This window comes from Vigna angularis, chromosome 5 (genome assembly GCF_016808095.1).
Source record: "Vigna angularis cultivar LongXiaoDou No.4 chromosome 5, ASM1680809v1, whole genome shotgun sequence".
NCBI classification, from domain to species: Eukaryota; Viridiplantae; Streptophyta; class Magnoliopsida; order Fabales; family Fabaceae; genus Vigna; species Vigna angularis.
This window is the reverse complement of record NC_068974.1, coordinates 27,388,875-27,410,106: the sequence shown is the minus strand read 5'-3', so window position 1 is coordinate 27,410,106 and position 21,232 is coordinate 27,388,875. Positions and strand designations below refer to the sequence as shown.

The 21,232-nt window shown below is 32.5% G+C and overlaps 1 pseudogene; it reads right to left on the bottom strand.

The window, feature by feature from the left end:
* Positions 1–8,105: 8,105 nt before the first annotated feature.
* On the bottom strand, positions 8,106–18,215 carry LOC108339351 (serine/threonine-protein kinase SRK2A-like; annotated as a pseudogene).
* Between the last annotated feature and the right edge of the window lie 3,017 nt (positions 18,216–21,232).

Here is a 21,232-nt window from a genome sequence, read left to right as displayed (position 1 = left end):
AGTCATTTGTAAGATTCTCAACCCTTTATCACTGACCTCCATCATGCCTAAAGAGAGAATCACTTTGAGAGAACTTCCAAGCTCTGTTGATATCAAAGTCATTAATCTCTGACCAGTTCACTTGGTATTCTACTCTTAGCCTTTAAACATGTTCAAAACCAACTACCAATACTTCTACCGTAGTTTTAGCCTTTATACTTGTTCAAAACAATCCAATAATACTTCTACATAAAGAAAGGACTAATAGGAGGATTCGTGATAGGAATCACTTATTGATAGAGGCAAGCATAGGATGCATATGGCCTTGGAAGTCATACCTTATCTATTGCTTTGGAGAAAGTGGTCCATGCAACAAAATGCCACATAAGTTGTTCTAATCTTCTTACAAGTTTTGGCTTTTCTAAGTAGATGAGTGACTATACAAGGCCTAGGAGTCTAGGACATTCAACTATAAAAAAACGTCTGACAAAATGGTAACTATATGATGCCAATGCATGGAGTTGTAAAATGGTAAATGGTGGGAAAATGTTGTCACATCATCATAAAAGACTTAATGTATATGACATGCTCTTTACGTTATTCTTGTTCAATTTCATGACCCTGAAATGAAAATGACTACTCGTAATGGGGGCACAACATCTAGTGTTCACAAAAGATCGATTTAGTGATAATGAAAGTGACTTATGGTCCCAGCAGTTGTTTGAAGCGAAATTGCCACTCCGTTCCTGTCCTTATCCTTCGTCATTTAGAAGGCTGAATTCAAATTCGATTCACTGTCATGCCAGCAATGATTTTCCACGTGAAACACAGATTTGAAGAGGTTTGCAGATAGGAATTCACCAATAATATTCAAAAAAATGGTAAATGAAATGGGAGTTGTGAGGACTCTCAAATGCTTTTTCATGAAAAACAAATTCTTTATACGCAGAGCATATAAAGTAAAATAGTTCTAATGTTTTAGAAATATGAAGTCGTCAATTAGTATTGGTATGAAAAAGAGATTAAAAATATAGTTTGTTTTGGGTGTGAGATCCAGATCAATTATTTGTTGTCGTATGAGTTACTAGTGGTCTAAATGTTTGTTCTTTTACTATGTTTGTTCGATGTTAAAATCATTAAAAATTTGACAGTATAAGCTATTAACGTATATTACATATCATCTCTTACTTCTTCTTTATTTTAAATATGTATTTATAAATTTAGGATAGAAACAATTTAATTACGATTCAATTGTTAATAATCGCACTGTCTTAAATTATAGGTGGACTCTTCGACTTTGTTGGTCATAGTTTTAGAGTTTCAAGAATATTGTGTTGTTATATTTATGAAATGAATGATTCGTTTGTTGTATCCAAGTCAAAATTAACTGGATAGTAGTTGGTCAAATTGTTTTTCAATTATTGATCAGATTAATTTTTTTTTTAGGAAGTATTTTATGATATCTTTTCAATGAGATCTCTTTTTCTAGATTAGGGTTTTTTCCTTCGAACGACTTTAAGATGAGATGTTTGAAGAAGTTGAATCCATTAGCACTTAGAATTTGGATTTGTTGAATTCCTTCTTTCAATTAAACCCGAATCAATTATGCTTATTAGCCAACATACCCAAATTTGCATATTTACACGGTTGAATTTTTTAAATACTTAATTGAGGCTTAATAATTGTTAAGAAAATTTCTGTTGTTTGACTTTTGTCTACAGTAGCACGACTTGACTGTTATTTGTATTTTTTCATTTTCAACGTGGAAGATCACGTATATCGGAGATGAAAAGATATTCTTTATTAAAAATTTAATTAAAAATACTCAAATTTATACAATAGTTAAAACTTAATTAAATTATTATTTTATTATACTATTTTGCTTTGATAAATTTAAATATAATATTTTATTAATTTACATGCTTATCTAAATAAAAAGATATGCATTATTATTTTATATTTAATATTATTTATAATTTTAATAAAAATATTACTGGAGAAACAGATGTCCTATCTTAAGCGATCGTGAGACCATATAGCACCTAACATTGTGAATTATAAATGAATATATTTAATAGTAACCTACCGTAACCGTTCACCGGTTTTTTTATAATATCATTTACTGAATATTGAATTTTTCTCTTTTTTGGCTGTTTTTTTTTTCAAATTTTGTTATCTTCTGTTTTCTATGAAAAATTTAATTAGACTCTTAATTTTGATTTGATTCAGTTCATTTTTTTTTAAAAATTCAATTAAGTTCTTTTCCCTTATATTAACATTTATATATCACACATCACATTGTAGTACTTTTACTTTTCTTAAAATTTTTAACTTTTTTTTAAAATTGTTATATGTCAGGTCAATGGTATGTAAAGTGAAATGTGTACGTAAGTCAATATTAGTGTGATAAAGTTTTATATTCAATTTAATTATTAATTTGAAATTTTAACTCAATTTACTCTTATTTTTTTTAATGAAGTAATTTAATCTTTCTCTAAAATGGAACAAAATTATTAATTATGTATAATTACAACTTATTTATGAAATCACAGAAAAATATTAGAGGCGTGAATAATGTTTTTAAATTTTTTTGCAAAACATCTAATAGATTGCTAAAGATATATAATTTTATTAAGATGTTTAGATGCTTAATTTTATGAAAAGCACAAATGGAAAATGTTTCAAAGAGCAAAACAATAAAACACAAATTTTATATTGATTCACTCAACTTAAACTATGTCCAATTCTTTCTTAAAAATTCTTAAGATTTCACTAATCTTGAAGAATATTTCACGAGTTTTACCTCTTTAGGTTTACAATAAGTATTATCACCAATCTTGGTTCACCTAGTCAATATAACTGATTCGAGTTTAACCACTCTCAGCATACAATTATTATGGTTCAATCTTAGATAACACGTCTAGACTATTTAACTTATAACTGAGCTACATATAAATTAATAACAAGTGTTTTAATTTTCTTCAGAATATACAACACAAATAACTCAGAAAGAAAGGATATAAAACAATACAAAAAAAATATGAGATTTTGATAAGGATTCTTTCTTAGAAAATTTAGCTTCAGATGATGAGCACATTAAGTTTGTTTAAGCATTCACGAGTTCACTATATTATCATTTTTATCTTTTCTTCAAGCTTCCTTCTATTTATAGATTGTTTTGAGAGATGACCGTTAGATAGAGAGGTTGACTTCATGTAGAGTAGGTAGCCTTTATAGGTGAGAAGTCAAACTCAAGTTTACTTTGCAGAGGTACAATGCTTTGTCATAGCTTTTAACAAAACATACATGCATTATCAAGAACAAGGTATACAAGCATCGAAACACTTTATCGTACATGCATTAAGTATTGTGAATGTTGATAAGCGTTAGGTCATATTGCATGTTCAAAACATGTTATCATTTGTCATTTCATTAATAAATGCGTCGTTTAATAAAGCATTCAACATATATGATCATTAGATGGTGTAAAACATTATATGCTATATTAAGAGTTATTTGAGATATGCAGCGTTTAACGGTCTTTTGTTAGATGGTACGTTTCATAAGACACTTTGCTTAAATTAACACTATTTTGAATAGAACATACTTTAAGCTTTAGTGTTGTCATGAGATAGACGCGTCTATTCACAAAATGCTTGCTTGTAAGACATTGTTTGTTTAGGCGTTTATATGTTGTTTGTAAAAATGTTGTTGGTTACTCGTATCGTTTATTAGATGATTCATTAAGAAAGACACTTCCTTTTATTAAAGGTTTAATAGCCAATTTAGTCCTCACTTTGGTTGAAAAATCTCAATTTAGTCCCTCGTTATAAAAGTGTTTTGAATTAGTCCTAACTTTTAAAATAGTGGGTCAGATTGGTCCTTTCTGTTAAATATAAGTTAACAAAATTAATGGATGATGATGTGACACAACTTAAAACTAACGAGGGACCAATCTAACACATCAGCTTTAAGCTGTGTCACATCATCATCCATTAATTTCGTTAACTTATATTTAACGAAAGGGATCAATCTGACCCACTATTTTAAAAGTTAGGACTAATGTAAAACACTTTTATAACGAGGGACTAAATTGAGATTTTTCAACCAAAGTGGGGACTAAATTGGCTATTAAACCTTTATTAAATGTTGTTCATAAGGCTTTATTCATCCCACAATATCATCTAGAAAATGTTATTATAAACTTATTTTCGTCTATAAAAGATGTTCCAAAATATTTTTCTCTTAGATGCTATTTAAAATAACTTTTCATATAGAGCTTCGTTTAATATTTTTTTTTGTTAAACTTCAAAATCTAAGTTGTTAGATGATTTAGTATCTAGACGATATTGTCTTAATAATATATACATCTTAAAATAATTTTTTAAATTTCTATTTTTTTAAAATATTAAAAATGTAAATAAAAAATAATACTTGTAATTTTAAAATTTTAATATTTGAAATAATTTTTAAAAATGTACTTTCTTTAATTAGCTTAGTTATAAATTTAATGTGACAAATACAATTACATTTTTAACTTATTATATTTTACATCTTTATTAGCTTATCTAAAAATTAGAGTATGCTTTACATTTATATTTTTAATATTTTTTAAAAATTGTAAGTTTAAAATAGAGATTTTTTAAAATAAAAATATAAAAATAAAATTAATTTGAATATTTAGATGAAGTAATTTGATATATAAATTATAATAAATTATTTTAATATATATATATATATATATATTATAATTAAATTTAATTCTTAATTTGATCTTTTTAAACTAAACTGTTCTATTTAAAAATAAATAAAACTAAATTGATTCAAAATTTTAAATTAAAAATTAAATTGAATACATGACAGTGTCATGTGATACAACATTACACATAACATGCTCATCTATAATGTTAACACCATTTAACGAGAATTATTTAATTGGATCATTTAAAAAATCAAAAAACTAAATTGAACTAAATAAAAATTAGGAGTTTAATTAAATTTTTCATACGAATTAGAGAGAAAAAAAGATTTTCTTTTATATTTACTTCACTTTCTTTGTTCTTAAAAAACATAATTTATTATTAAATGAAAAAAAGAAAAAGCTTCTCTCACGGAGCTTATCCTCCATCTTTATAAGATTTTTTTTTTCTGTGATGAATAGCTTTGTTTTTGAAAAAATGAAAAAGAAAAGAACAAACTAATATTACTTATAGTACTTCAACTTGCTGCATTTTCTATGATCATGGACCCAATTTCACTGTCAATTTTCCGAAGGTACTTTCTTCAGCTTGTAAAGGATTTGAATTTCATTAATGCCAGAGTAATTTTTGAACACCTTTTTTATTTGCATGTTTCCACATTTCGAATTCTAAAAACATATTCGGAATTAGGTTTTTGAGCAGCAGAATGTTACGTCTAACAGGATAGAAATATCATTTTAAAAATTAGGAAGATCGAGATAATCATTATGAGAGTGCATGAAACAAAAGTCAAATTAAGCTACATATTAAGGAATTTCATTGTTTTTTGGGTTCAATTTGTTTTTTATAAGAAAGGTACTATTTCATTTACGAGAAACATAAACAAAATAGAATAAACTTAAAATTAAGTTAATCAATACGCATTTCATGGATAAATGCTATTATGGATAAAATGGCATGCTAAACACAATCTACCTAAAACTTTTTAAACAAGTCGATATATAGGAAGTGGTCATTATTAACTTATTAAACTAGTTGGGACTTTTCAACGTGTATATAAGTTCCATATTAAATATGTTTCTGAAAGTAGTAATTATATATTTACTATCCCATTCAATTGATATATTAAAGAGTATAATCTAATAAAACTTATTAAGTCTTTTCATTATAAAACAATCTAAATTTATATATATTAAACAATATCGACATATCATAATTAATTTCGACAATGTGATATTATGGTTATTATATATGATAAGGTATAATTATGTTATTATTAACTACACTGTTATTAAGGTAAGTATTATTTCAATAGGAACATAGTATTTTTCACATAATACTCACTCACATTTAATATATTCATAAAGATCTTAAATTCTCTTACTAACTTTAGAGTGAAAGAGTCTTTTGTAGGTGGATTTGCCCCCTTTGAGTAATAGGGAATTCCATTCGAGCCATCACTAGAATCATTTGGTGTCCAATATGAGGTCTCGGTAAAACTCTTCCCTGACCTCACATTTTCATGGTCACCACTCAAAGTCAAGCCACGAGATGGAGTCACACCCAATGGCGACCATTTGACATCAATGTAGATGCACATCCAACACAACAACCAACAAGCACTGACATTACAATACCAAGGTCGAAGCTTTGTGCAACCAATGACAAGTAGACCTCCATGAGCTCAAGAACTTTGGAGAAGCAAACTGGCCTAGAAAATGGAAAAAGACCCCGGAACTCCAAGTTAGGGCATACCTCTTCGTCTCGACGAGACTCTAATAGAAGTCGAGATTGATCTCCTCACCAGAGCAGGTCAACTCGGCACAAAATGGGAGAGACTCGTGGATGTTCTCGTTCCTCCGACCGAGACCGATCTCCCCTGCGTTATACTTGGAGAGAATGAAGCAGGTGAGCCTAACACTCAACAAGAGAAAGTCGTGGACGCTACTGCCACTCTAATTAAGACTGATCTCATCAACGTCAAACTTGAAGAGAACAAAGGTGCAAGCCTAACACACAACGAAAGAAAGTCGTGAATGCTCCCGCCACTCCAACTGAGACCGATCTCCTCAACATTGGACTCAGTTGAGGATAAATTTCTACAAGCACATTTACTAATTATAAGGATATCATCTTCTTAAGGATTTAACATAAATGTAAGGATAACATTTAACACATTTAACACATTTTGGCTTTATTTTGACTGTGATAAATATATAATTTATTTTGTTTCTGTGTTGGAGGTTTGTGCAAGTTTGATATATATGATGGAATAAAAACAATAAAAAAAGATATTTTAAAAAATTCCAATGTTAGGCTTCAATTATAGCTAAAACCGAAACAAAAAGGGGTATCACTACAAAAATATCGAATTTTAACAAGAGTTATTTTTCACATTAATTACGGTTTTATCCTTGGTGAATACATTTCCCGAGGTTACGAAAATTGTCGGGAAAAATAGCGTACATAAATAATTACGGACAATTTTTTATTAACTATCGCTACTTGCTAGGATTTTCCAAAACCGTTGATACTTGTTAGGGTTTTCCTAAACTGTCACTACTTGTTGGGGTTTACCAGAATTGCCATTATTTGTTGGGGTTTACCAAAATTGCCTCTACTTGTTGGGGTTTTTCAAAACCACATTCACTTGTTGGAGTTTTCTAAAACCCTAACATAAAAGGTTTTTTGCCACAATTATAGCAAAATCCAAAACAAAAAGGAGTATCACTACAAAAATATTGAATTTTACCAGGGGTTATAGTTTACATTATCGATGATTTTAACCCTTAGGAAAACAGTGTTGATAAATAATTACCGGTAGTTTTAATAGAGTTTTCCAAAACTGCAGTTATTTATTGTGATTTACCAAAACTGTCGTTAATTATTGGGGTTTACCAAAACCGTAGCTACGTGTTGGAGTTTTTCAAAATTACCATTACTTGTTGGGTTTTTACAAAACCGTCACTACTTATTGGAGCTTTCAAAACTAACGAGACTGAAAATGACTACAATTTTTTTTTTTATATTACTGAAATATTATTATTATTATTATAAAAATACTTTAATAATAAAATACAAAATCAAATATTTTAAAACTAAAATTAAGTAATGTTATATAAAATAAACGGTAAACATTCTCTTCAACATAAGAAATAACATTATTCAATAATAAAAATTAAAATAAACATGTTCAACAACTATAATTATTTTTGTTCTTGTTCATTATCTTCATAATTATTTTTTGTTCTTGTTCATTATCTTCATCATTTTGTATGTGATGATATACCTACAATGTAAAATAATGATTAGTTACTAATATATTTAAAATCTGAAGATCACAAACATTAAATTCATTTATTTTTTCAATTTCTTGTTTTTCAGATTGCCTAAAAACTTTAACCAAGAACATAATAATTATACTGCTTAACTGATTTGAAATTTTCCACTGACATGAACTTCGTTCACTGTCTTATTATACTCATCTTCTTCATCTCTTTTTCTTCCACATCTTCTTCTCCTTCGTCTTCTTCATCGTCCCAACCAAAACCTTTGAAATGCCAAGCAACTGAGGATGGTGCCTTTCTTCTCCCACAATTTTCATTATCTCTTCCACACTTTGAACAAAAAAACTTGGGTTGCGACTATGGTAATAGACAACTTGAGCTGATTCAGTTAACACTGTTGGAAGATTCTTCAAAATCCATGGGTGACCATTAATTTCCTTAAGCTTGATTCTCTGTAGACAATAGAGAGAACAAGGTGTGACAGTTAGCATGATGTAAACTACATATTTACATATTGGCTCCTGATATCACATTCAATCAAGTGTCATTTCAAAAGCACAAAGTTTGTTGTTGATTAGACTCTTCTATTACTTTTGACCGTTCGGTTTCATGTTGATAATCGTTCGGTACTTTTTTGGTTGGACTTGTTGTGACCGTTCAGTCTTTTGCTTGTGTTTGGTCATTTTGTTTGTTGTTGTTGCTTGAGTTGGCTATATATTGTAGCCAACTTCTATGATTTAGTATGCAATTCAATCTCGAAATATTCAGATCATTTCTCTCTGTGTTTTCTCTCCTATTCTTTCTTCTCTGGGCTTTCTGGGTTTTTTGTTTCTCCGTTTCACGCTCGAACCCAACAATTGGCGCCCACCGTAGGGTTATGAATCTAGAAACTCCAGAAGCGATGGCAACCAAGTTCAACATTGAGAAGTTCAATGGTTCTAATGATTTCGGGCTGTGAAAGATCAAGGTGGAGGCTATCTTGATACAACAAGGATGCGATGAAGCGTTGAAGGGTGAGTTGAAGATGGGTGCTGCGATGTTGCAAGAAGAGAAGAAAAGAATGGTTGATAAAGCTAGAAGTGCAATCATAATGTGTCTGGGTGATAAGGCGTTGAGAGAGGTTGCGAAGGAAAAGACTGCAACTGGAATTTAAGCGAAGTTGGAATCTCTGTACATGACGAGATCACTAGCTCATAGGTTGTGTTTGAAGCAACAACTTTATTCGTTCAAGATGACAGAATCAAGAACCATAAAGGAGCAACTTGCAAAATTAAGCAAGATTGTTGACGATCTGGAGAATATTGACGTGAGGTTGGAAGATGAAGATAAAGTTGTTATCCTTCTGAATGCGCTTCCAAGAACCTTCGAGCATTTCAGGGATGCCTTGCTCTACGGTAAAGATCAGGTGATCACGCTAGAGGAGGTTGTGATGTCAATCCGATTCAAGGAGTTTCAAAAGCTCCAAGATTCGAAGGCAACCGAGGAGGTGGCATCTGGGCTGATTTCGGTGAAAGAGAAATGGAGGAAGCAGGATGGAAATAGGAAGAAGTCGAAGCTAGAAGGTGTGAAATAGGTGAGATGTTTCAAGTGCCAGAAGATTGGACATATCAAGAAGTTCTGTCCAGAGAAGGGAAAGGTTTTTCGGTCATAGGAAACTACTGATGTGACAGAGACGTCTGAGGGATATGAATCTGTCGGTGTTCTGGTGGCTTCATCAGAAGATTCTCAAAGGAGCTGGGTCATGGACTCTGGTTGCACCTATCACATGTGCTCGGTAAAGGAGTTCTTTGAGAGTCTTGATCAGAAGAAGCATGGAAATGTGCTGCTGGGCAATAACAAGGTTTGCCGTGTGCAAGGAGTGGGGTCTGTGAGGCTGAAGATGTTTGATAACCAGGAGATGGTGCTGCAGGATGTGAGCTATGTGCCTGAATTGAAGAGAAATTTAATTTCAATAAGTTCATTTGATCTTGGAGGTTACACCACAAAAGTCGAAGATGGAGTGATGAAGGTGTGTTATGGAGATTCTATGGTTGTCAAAGGCAGAAGGAAGAATGACTTGTACATTCTGGAGAGATCCACAATCATTGTTCATGTCTCGGTAGCAAGTGGGAAGACTGAGAATACCGTTTGGCTTTAGCACTTGAGGATGGGTCATATCAGTGAGAAAGGCCTTGAAGAATTGGAGAAGCAAGACTTACTTCTGGGAGATAAACTGCAGAAGCTAGATTTTTGTGATCATTACGTCTTAGGGAAATCACACAGGATACCGTTCGGTCAAGGGAAGCACTTAACCGAACGACCATTTGAGTAAGCCCATGCTGACTTGTGGGGTCATGCAAGAACTCAAACTCATGGTGGAGGAGCGTATTTCCTGAGCATAATTGATGATTTTTCAAGAAGAGTATGGATTTACGTTCTGAAGAATAAATCTGAAACTTTTCAGAGATTCAAGGAGTGACATACACAGACCGAGAACCAATTTGGGTGTAGGATGAAATGTCTGAGAACTGACAATGGTCTGAAGTTCGTTTCAGAGGAATTTAATGAGTTCTGCAAGGTTAAAGGGATCAAGAGGCACAAGACTGTGGTGGTAACTCCTCAACAGAATGGTTTGGCTAAAACGATGAACAGAACAATTCTGGAGAGGGTTCGGTGCATGCTGCTTGGATCAGGGTTGTCAAAGGCTTTCTGGGGAGAGGCTGCCAATACAGCCGTATACTTGATTAACAGGAGTCCATCTTCGGTTCTCAACTATAAAACACCAATGGAGGCTTGGATTGGACAACCGGTTGATTACTCACACTTGAGGGTGTTCGGTTCTTTGGTGTTTGCTCATGTCAAAGGGGATAAGCTGGATGCCCGAGCGGTGAGAAGTGTATTCCTTGGATATGCTGAAGGAGTTAAGGGATATAGGTTGTAGAGGTTAGATACTAAACCTTCAAAATTAATCATTAGTAGGGATGTCGTTTTTGATGAAACGAGAATGACAATGCATGTTGAAAATCCTGGAGGCGAGAAGAAGACTCTCGTGGAGGTGGAGCATACTACTGATGGAGTCGTTCGGTCGTTGACTGAGGAAGACCGAATGGGTAAAGGGAAAGACGAAACCGTTCGGTCATTACAGGAGAACCGAACGGGTGAAATGCAAACAGATCTTGGTGATGAAATAGATGGTATATCTGGTGATGTGAGTCACTCAAGAGGAGCTGGTGTTGAATTGAGGAATTATCAGCTTGTTCGTGATAGAGAAAGGAGGATCTCTAAGCCAATCAAACAGTTTGGAGAGGCGGATCTGATTTGCTGCGCCTTGAATGCCGCTGAAGATCTTGAAAGCTCGGATGAACCGAGAAGTTACAAGGAGGCTCTTGATAGCAGCGATCAGTATCTTTGGCAGAGTGCTATGGAAGAAGAGCTGGAGGCTTTGAGGAAGAACATCACCTGGAGATTGGTGGATCTGCCAAAAGGTAAGAAGGTTGTAGGTTCAAAATGGATATTCAAGAAAAAGGAAGCTATACTAGGGGGTGAGAAAGTAAGGTACAAAGCAAGGCTTGTTGCCAAAGGGTTTACTCAGATTGAAGGTGTAGATTATCATAAGATTTTTGCTCCTGTGGTGAAGCACTGTTCGGTCAGAGTTTTAATGGTGATAGTTACTCACCGCAATTTGCATCTAGAATAGTTGGATGTGAGGATTGCGTTTGTACATGGAGACTTGGAGGAAACCATTTATACGAAGCAGGGATATGTTATGGATGATAGGGTATGCCTGTTGCAGAAGTCTCTATATGGCTTGAAGCAAAGTCCAAGACAGTGGTACAGGAAAATTGATGATTTTCTGATAAAGCTGAACTTCAAGCGGTGCAATTATGATGACTGCGTGTATACTCTGAACCGTGACAGTGAGATATTATATCTTCTTCTATACGTGGATGATATTCTGATTGTCAGCAGTGACAATAGCATGATTCATGAGATGAAAGTAAATTTGGGTGGTGCTTTCGAGATGAAGGAGCTAGGGGAAGCAAGGCTGATATTGGGCATTGACATAAAGAGAGATAAACGGGGTGAAAACTTGTTTTTATCTCAAGATTTATTTACAGAAGGTGATTTCAAGGTATCGGATGACTGAATCCAAACCTGCTGGCACACCGATCGGTCAACACTTGAATCTCACCAAAGAATAATGCCCAAAGGCCGAGGATGAAAGGAGGAAGGTGGAATCTGTTCCGTTTTCAAGTGGAATCATGTATGGCATGGTCTGCACAAGACCTGACCTGGCGCATGGAGTAAGTGTTCTCAGCCGGTTTATGGTTGATCCTGGACAAATTCACTGGGAAGCGCTGAAGTGGATATGCTTAGATACATAAGGGGGTCTCTTGATACTGAATTACTCTTCCAAAATAACGTTCAAGATGGAGGTTATATTGAAGCTTTTGTTGATTCAGATTTTGCCGGGTGCATGGACAAAAGGAAATCTCGTTCGGGATATGTATTTACACCTTTCGGTACTGTTGTAAGCTGGAGGTGTACATTGCAATTGGTTGTTGCCCTTTCAACCACTGAACCTGAATACTGTGTGCTTGCTGAAGGGGTAAATGAGGCACTGTGGTTAAAAGGCCTGATTCAGGAACTGGTATTGATGAAAAGTCTGTCCGTGTTCATTGTGACAATCAGAGCGTCATACATTTGGCCAACCATCAGATTTACCATTCTAGAACAAAGCATATTAACATCAAGCTGCATTTTGTCAAGAGTATTGTGGAATCCGGTGATGTCCAAATCTGCAAAATTGCATCTGAAGACAACCCTGCAGATATGCTGGTTAAGCCACTCGCTAAAGAGAAGTTTCTGAAGTTTTTGTCCAGGATTGGGTTTCTACCGTTCGGTCTGTAATTGTGTACCGTTCGATTTGTTCTTTCTTATAATAGTCGATTCTAGGTGGAGATTTGTTGATTAGACTCTTCTATTACTTTTGACCGTTCGGTTTCATGTTGATAATCGTTCGGTATTTTTCGGTTAGACTTGTTGTGACCGTTTAGTCTTTTGCTTGTGTTCGGTCATTCTGTTTGTTGTTGTTGCTTGAGTTGGCTATATATTGTAGCCAGCTTCTGTGTTTTAGTATACAATTCAATATCAAAATATTCAGATCATTTCTCTCTGTGTTTTCTCTCTTGTTCTTTCTTCTTTGGGCTTTCTGGGTATTCTTTTCTCCGTTTTACGCTCGAACCCAACATTTGTGTTTAAAATGTTGTCTTCTGTCCAAAGCATATCAAAATTTGTGACTGAAGTGAAGATAACACAGTGAATCAAAAATAGGGAGCTCTATTTAGAGTTAAAGCCACACAAGTAATTTAATTAATAAGGACTGAATGTATGTTAAACTTTTATAACCATTAGCCAGCCAATTCATTTGCTGGAGTCAGTAGCACCAAAATTTTTTGAAAAGAAAATACCATTGTTCATCAAATATATGATAAGATTTAGGCTCAAAATTTTCAAGTCTCAGTTCTGCGTTGTCTCGGATCTCTAACAAACCTAAGCATGACATATGGAAAGCAATGCAAAGAAGAGAAAAAAAAATACTAAATTCAAGTTGTAGTTTAACAATAGGAAAAATGGAAATTTTTTATCTTTACCAATCAACTAAACAATAGGGTAGCAGATGATTATTAAGGAATAAGGGTTAGGTGTAGAACTTCCCAATAGGTATAGCTTTCAGTCAACAATGTTTATTTCACAATTTTGATTATTTCTCATCAACACTATGATTCGCAAGGGTTACAAAGTAAAAACAAAATAAACATAAGTGTAACTCAGGAATATAATACGTTTTAAGATGGTTTGTCTAAATTGAAATGTAAAAAGGAAACAAGAGTTACTTGAATATTATAACATACCTTTAATAGATTTGGTACAAATATACAAGAAAGAAGGTGTCTGCAATCTTGAGATATGTGAACATAATCCGAGATTTTGTATTGAACAACCTTTATTCGCTACAAATGAGAACGAGAAATATTGGTAAGATAATGAGAATATAACATGCAGAGAAAATCAGTATTCATAATGATGGTATTATAAATGTTTAATGATTCGGTAAGTTTTTATTTTTGTCCAAAATTTCAAAGAGGTTTCTTTTTTTTTCGGCGTCTCAATTGAGTCTTTATTTTTGTAAAATTGAATCAAATATAGACTTTCCGTCAAATTGAGAAGACGCGTTAACGAGGGTATTACGTGACATGCTAATAGTGTCTTTTTAAATGACGTGACATTAAAAACGTGTGTGAAGTATATTTTTTTAATTTTTGAATTTAAAAATAGAGTGCAAAGAGGAAAAATAAAATTTAAATAAAGGCAAAATGGTCAAAATAATGTAAATTAAGTGCAGCAGCCTCTTTCTCTTTCGAAATCGAAATCAGATTGGGGAAAAAAGATTGGAAGATGCGAGCTTAATGTGACATGTAACAATAAACTAATTGGAGCAAGGTCTTTTAACCTCGCTTCAGAGACAACGAAAGAAACAGTGACACCAATTGATGAAGATGGGCATGGGACTCACACAACGAGCACTCCATCTGGTGCTTTTGTTGATAATGCAAAAGTAATGGGAAATGCCAAAGGTACAGTATCAGGGATTGCCTCTCATGCTCACCTGGCAATTTACAAAGTATGTTTTGGAGAAGAGTGCCCATAAAGCAGTGTATTGGCCGCATTGGATGCAGTTGTGGAGGATGGCGTGGATGTAATATCAATATCCCTTGGCCTAAACTAGCCACCTCAATATTTCAATGATAGCACCGCAATAGGCACATTTGCAGCAATGTAGAAGGGAATCTTTGTAAGTTGTGCAGCAAGGAACTCTGGTCCCGGCCCCAATGTGATTTTGAATTGGTAATCAAAAGAGAAAGAAGCTGCTGCACTTAATTTACATTATTTTGACCACTTTGCCCTTATTAAAATTTTATTTTACCTCTTTGCACTCCATTTTTAAATTCAAAAATTAAAAAATACACTTCAAACACTTTTAATACCACGTCATTTAAAATGATACTGTCAGTATGTCACTTAACGACGTCTTCTCAATTTGACGGAAAGCCTCTATGATTCAATTTTACAAAAATAAGGATCCAATTGAGACGTCAAAAAAGAAAGAGACCTATTTGAAATTCTGGACGAAAATAGAAACCTAACGAAACATTAAACCTATTATAAATAGTAAATAAAATATTTAAAAGTATTTAAAAAATTCCCTAAGCCATAATACAGGTTATTAATATTTTCAAAATAAAATATAGGTACTTTTATAACTCAAATATTATTCAATATTCATATCATAAATTTTATGTTTTTAACATATCCTAATTCTTAAACTACATGGCTTTACTGAAAAATATAGAACAAGCCTTGTATAAAAAATAGGCTTAACAGCCTCTTTTGTCTCAAGTTTTGTTCGATTATGTCAATTTGGTCCCTGGTTTTAAAATAGTGTCAACTTGGTCCTCACTTATTAAATTTTGCGTCAAAATTGCCCCTTCCGTTAAATAGAAATAAACAGCGTTAATGGGTTGATGATCTGACAGAAACGTGGCATTTTAAATTGTATGTGGGGTGACGTGTTTAGTATTTCCTTTAATTATAATTAATTTGGATTAATGTTTTTCTTTTAATTACTTTTAATTATAATTAATGTGATAGTTAGCAATGGCGTCCCACTCCTTGGATCAAATCTTCTTCCTCTTCTTCCGAAAAAGAGTGTTGCAGTTAGCAATGGATAATCGGCAATGGAGTCCCACTCCTCCACCGAATATCTGTCGCACTTGCTCCCTCTTTCACTTCCCCTTCTGCCCCGCTTCGCCTCCCCCACCCTATCACCACCACCCCCCCCCCCCCCCCCCCCCCCAAACCCCTTTTTCTTACACCTCCGCCAACCCTAATTTCCAGAATTTCAAGAGACCCTGAATCCACCTTACCGTTTTGTCCCACCACCCTCACAATGCCCAATTCAGTGGGTTGTGCAAGGCTGCATTAAGATTTATCCATGGCTGTTCTAGTTTGGTTCTCTTGCTTTGCAGGTTTGAGGAGGCACGATGTTGATGCGCGATGAGGATGCTCGTGGTGGGGATGGTTTCTACGTGATTAGGGTTCTGCAATTTGGGGCTCTTTTCGATTGGAGTTTTGGGGCTGGTTGTGTTTCCTTGCATGTTTCGAAGGAGAAGTATTGAACTCGTGATGAATCTGGTGATTTTGGAATGGACGAAACTCACGAGGTGGAGGCGCGATTTGGGTTTCGTATATGGGTTCTTATTTACTGGGTTGAGGTTGATGCATGTCAAGACACAAAGGATGATGGAGATGGCATGGAGGAGATTTGAGTTTTCACGGTGGAGAATGGAGGAGAAGATGAACTTTCTCGGGTTCTCTCTATTGTCGCGATTTGAGTGGTTGATGGAAGAATAAAGGAATTCTTTGTGGTCTGATATTGCTCACGGTGGTGCGTCAATGGAGGTGATGTGATTCATTGTGGTTGCTGGACAACGCTGGTTATGTTCTTGAGCGTGGTTGAGGTGTCTTCGGCGACGATCGGTGTCGCCGATGATGGTCGGTGTCGCCGGCGACAGTTTTGGCCGGCCAGAGGGAGGCACGACAGCGTTAGCCATGCGGAGGACAAAGTTGTCGCTTATGAAGATGGAGAAGAGACCTTCGTTTTTTAAAAAGATAAAAGAAACCCTAGAGAAAAGAGGGTTTGAGCCTGGCCTAGAAAATACCAAGTGCACTCCTAAATTCCATCTCTTCTCTCACACGTCAGCATAAATATATCTATAAAATAACATGTCTTTTGCCTGATCATCAATCCTTAACTCCGTTTGTTTCTACTTAACGGAATGGACGAAGTTGACAAAAAATTTACTAAATGAGAACCAATTTGACACTCTTTTGAAAGGAGGGACATAATTGACACAATCCAGCAAAACTAAGGACAAAATAAGCTATTAAGCTAAAAAATACATTCCTTCCATCTTAAACTAAGTTAATATCGTGTAAAAAGATAAGTGAAATCATAAGGTAAATACAATTTTGGTGTTGTATACATTAAAGACAAATTTCCTTCAGAACACCTTTTTTCCACACAACTTAACTACGATTTTAATAAAAATGTGAGAAATATAAGGTTTTAGAAATCGCAGAAAACAAAGCCGTCTTATATTACATTAGTTTTGTAATGTATAGATTTGGTTTAGGTCATAGAAGCCAGAAAAGCATTTTTTGAAATAATCTATTTTAGACTTTCGTTATCTATACAACTGAAGCATAAAGGATATTTGGTCTTAATTATGAGTAAAATCAAGACCAAATCCACTTTTTTAATTTTTTATTATTAAATTATGGTTTAGAAACTTTAGTTCTTATTGAACCGAATGAAAATATTGAACTTTAAGCTACGACTCATAACCAAAATAGAAAAATCATCATTCTTTTACCTCGACTGTTTCGATTTTGAATTAAAATAATTTCTCAAAATATTATATATATATATATATATATATATATATTATTATTTATTTATTCATATATCTAAATATCTTAAAAAGAAATGTTTGTAACACCATTGTGTATTTGTTAGTATAAAATTTTACTAGTAAATAACGTTTTTCCGTAGAAGATAAACCATTAGATTTTTGAAACACTATAAAAGAATTACAACTAATCAAATTCAACCAACACGATACAAAATTACTACAGATGTAAACTAGTAGAATTAAGCATATGATTTTATAGATGGAAAAACCTAGACATTGGAGGATAAAACTTGCACTTTCAACCTGGCCACTCGATTACAAAAATTATTTTAATGTGGTCTATACGTTTGTGTACACTTTATTAAGAACTTCTTACACTTTCAACATCGAAAACACACAGTTTTGGTAACTTTGGTTAGACGTTGTGTTGTCTTTCTTTGAAACTCCAGATTTTGATAATTTGGATCACTTAGATGTGTCCAAGCGGTGTAAATGAGTGTAAAAGCACCCCAAGTTGCCACTGAAGCATTGTTGGTTGGGTTTAGCATGACTACCATTTTGTTGCGTTGCATTTTGATGCTCTCAATGTCGTCTTCAAAGCCCTTCTTAATGTTTAGAACTTTGTACCAATTTGTTGCACTGTTGCGATCTTTTTTCATTGCTGCCTGGTGAATCTTGTAGGCTAATATCATTTCATCAATGCCCTCTACTTTTCGGTTTAGTCTTTTCGCCATCGTCGCACAACTGATGGCCCCTTTGATGTTACCTACTTTAAACTTTTCTTCTGCATTCCTTTGTGCAAACATTGCTAAAGACTTTACAAAATCCATCATATGGCTTACAGTAGATATTTCCTATGAATGTGCTTTTCTGAGAGTTGATTGATTTATTATGCTATGTGAATGATATATATAGATGAACTAATCTATATCTTATATTTATATTATCTAGAAGATATTATTATCTATAATATCTAATAGTATCCATTATACATAACTATTTTATCTCAATACGTAGATTATCTTATCATTTTTGTTATTAAAAAACTAAAAACTTAAAGTTATCTTTATATATATATATATATATATATATATATATATATATATATATATATATATATATATATTCTATCTTTTTATATGGATGAATTACAGATTTTATTTATAATTTTGTAGGATTTTTTTAGTTATGTAGAAAGAACTTTATTTTTTTTATTGATTTATCTTTTTCAGAAGTAAAAAAATAAAAACAGAAAAAATTATATGACGTCTGCATATTTTATCTTAACAAAAGTAAAAGATAACGAATATATTCACAACTAAGATTATAAAAAGAAAAAAAATACTTCTCTACTAAAAGAAAAAAAAATCGTAAATATATCTTATTCAGAATTAAAATTTAAATAAAAATATTATCTTAAAATTAAAATATTACATATATTAAAATAACAGTTATTGTACATATATATTTATATATAAAAGTAAGATCATACTAACACAGTCTTGTCAGTATAAAAAATTGACATTTTTATTTATTAAGAAATACCTTCTCTGTTTTTGGTAACATTTTTGTATGTGAATAAAATAGGATTCCATTTATGAAACACTAATAGAATTAATCCTACAAATGTGAAAAGTTAATTACAGGTATAAATAAACATCTTCCATTCCCATTCAATATATATATATATATATATATAAATATATATAAGTAAAAAAAAAATATAACCCCTAATTATATTAAAAAGGCGTACTTAAATATAATTATTAAGAGGAAATCTCTCATAATTACCTATTAGACAAAGTTATCGCTATATTGTATTATAAGGATTTATTACCTAAGAAATATCAGTACAAATCAAATAAAAGATTGAATGTATAATATATTTTATCTTATTGTTTAATTAAGAAAATAAAATTTATCTGTTGTATATATAGATACACTGTATTTTTAGTTATATGTATGTTCATAGTTTGTTAGTGTAATGACTAAATTAAAAAATAACCCAAATATATAGATATCAAAGGGGATATTATATAAATACACGGTTTTATTTTGTTATAAATACATGTAGCTTTTATTTTGTGGAATAAAATGATCTTTATATCTCTTTTTCTCAGTTATGGAATAAATCGAAATAAATAATGCCACCAATATCAAATATAATAGGTATTTAGATCTGAATTTTAAAAATTTAATTTATCTTAAAGATTTCGTTCTATCTTAAATTAATATATTTATAAATAATCCATATCCATGTTAGATTTACAAATGACAGACTATTAACCAGTTTTTTTCTTTTTGCTTACATTGTCATCTTCATTGTTGCTATTTTCTTTGGGGTTCCTTAGTTTTATCGGTTATTTCTTCAAAAGAAAAACCTTATTCACGATGAGAAATTCAGATTTCTTCAAAAGGAAAACCTTAGTCACGACGAGAAATTGGGATTTGATAAATGAAGGGTTAAATATGTTTTTAGTCCCTAAACTATTAAGCGATTTTGTTTTTAGTCCCTCTTTCAAACTAAGGTACTTTTTAGTCCTTCTCCTTTAGGAAAACATAATTTTTCGTCCTCAAAAATCAACGACGTTAAAAAGGAGCTGAGCTGGCTAATGGTGGAGTGTCACGTCATCTTTTTTCTCACACGGAGTCAATCTGACCCTCACCGTTCGGTCACCATCATCATTCAGTCACCATCACCATTTGGTCACCATCACCATTCAGTCATCATAACCATTCGGCCACCACCAATACCGTTCAGTCACCACCAATACCATTCGGTCATTCAGTCATCATAATCATTTGACCATTACCAATACCGTTCGGTCATTAACAATACCGTTTGGTCATTAACAATATCGTTCGGTCACCACCAATACTGTTCGATCATTCAGTCATCATAACCATTCGGCCTTACCAATACCGTTCGGCCATTAACAATATCGTTCGGCATTACCATACGGTAAGGGATCGATTGACTCAGTGTCAGAAAAAAACATGACGTGACACTCCACTGTTAGCCAGCTCAGCTTCTTTTTAACGCCATTGGTTTTTTAGAACAAAAAATTATGGTTTCCTAAAAGTGAAGGACCAAAAAGTACCTTGCTTTGAAAGATGAACTAAAAACAAAATCATTTGATAGTTTAGAGACTAAAAACATATTTAACCCTTCATTTATTATATGGTACTAGAACAGTAATAGTCATATTGTACAGACGCTAGTATGTTAACTTTAGAAAATTGTAATGTTAATTGTTCTTAGTTTTCACGCAAATTATTTGATGTAATGTTTTCTTTTATATGATAACAAAAATTGTTTTACATACATAGATAGTTGAATGTCATATTTTCATATTTCTTTTACATTGAATGCCTTATTTTCAAGTATGTGATAAAAAATAATTTTTTTCATATTGTAACAGTCCATGGTCTGTGTATCATACATACTTTAAATCGTGTTAATTTGTTTTGACAACATTCTATGAGTGGAACTGTAAACAAATTTCACTAATCATTGTTTTACTATTTCATCAAGAATGTATTTTCTTATATATTAAAAGTTTTAAAAGGTCCAATTTTTTAAAACAATTGGATAAATCCAAAATAAATAAAAAAGGCAATCAAATTTCTTATCTTTTAACACTAAGAAAATGTAAATTCATGAAAACTTAAAATTTTAATTTTAAGATATTGAAATATACTATGTTTTTGAAATTGTGAAACACTTCATCTTTTGAATTTTTAAATAATG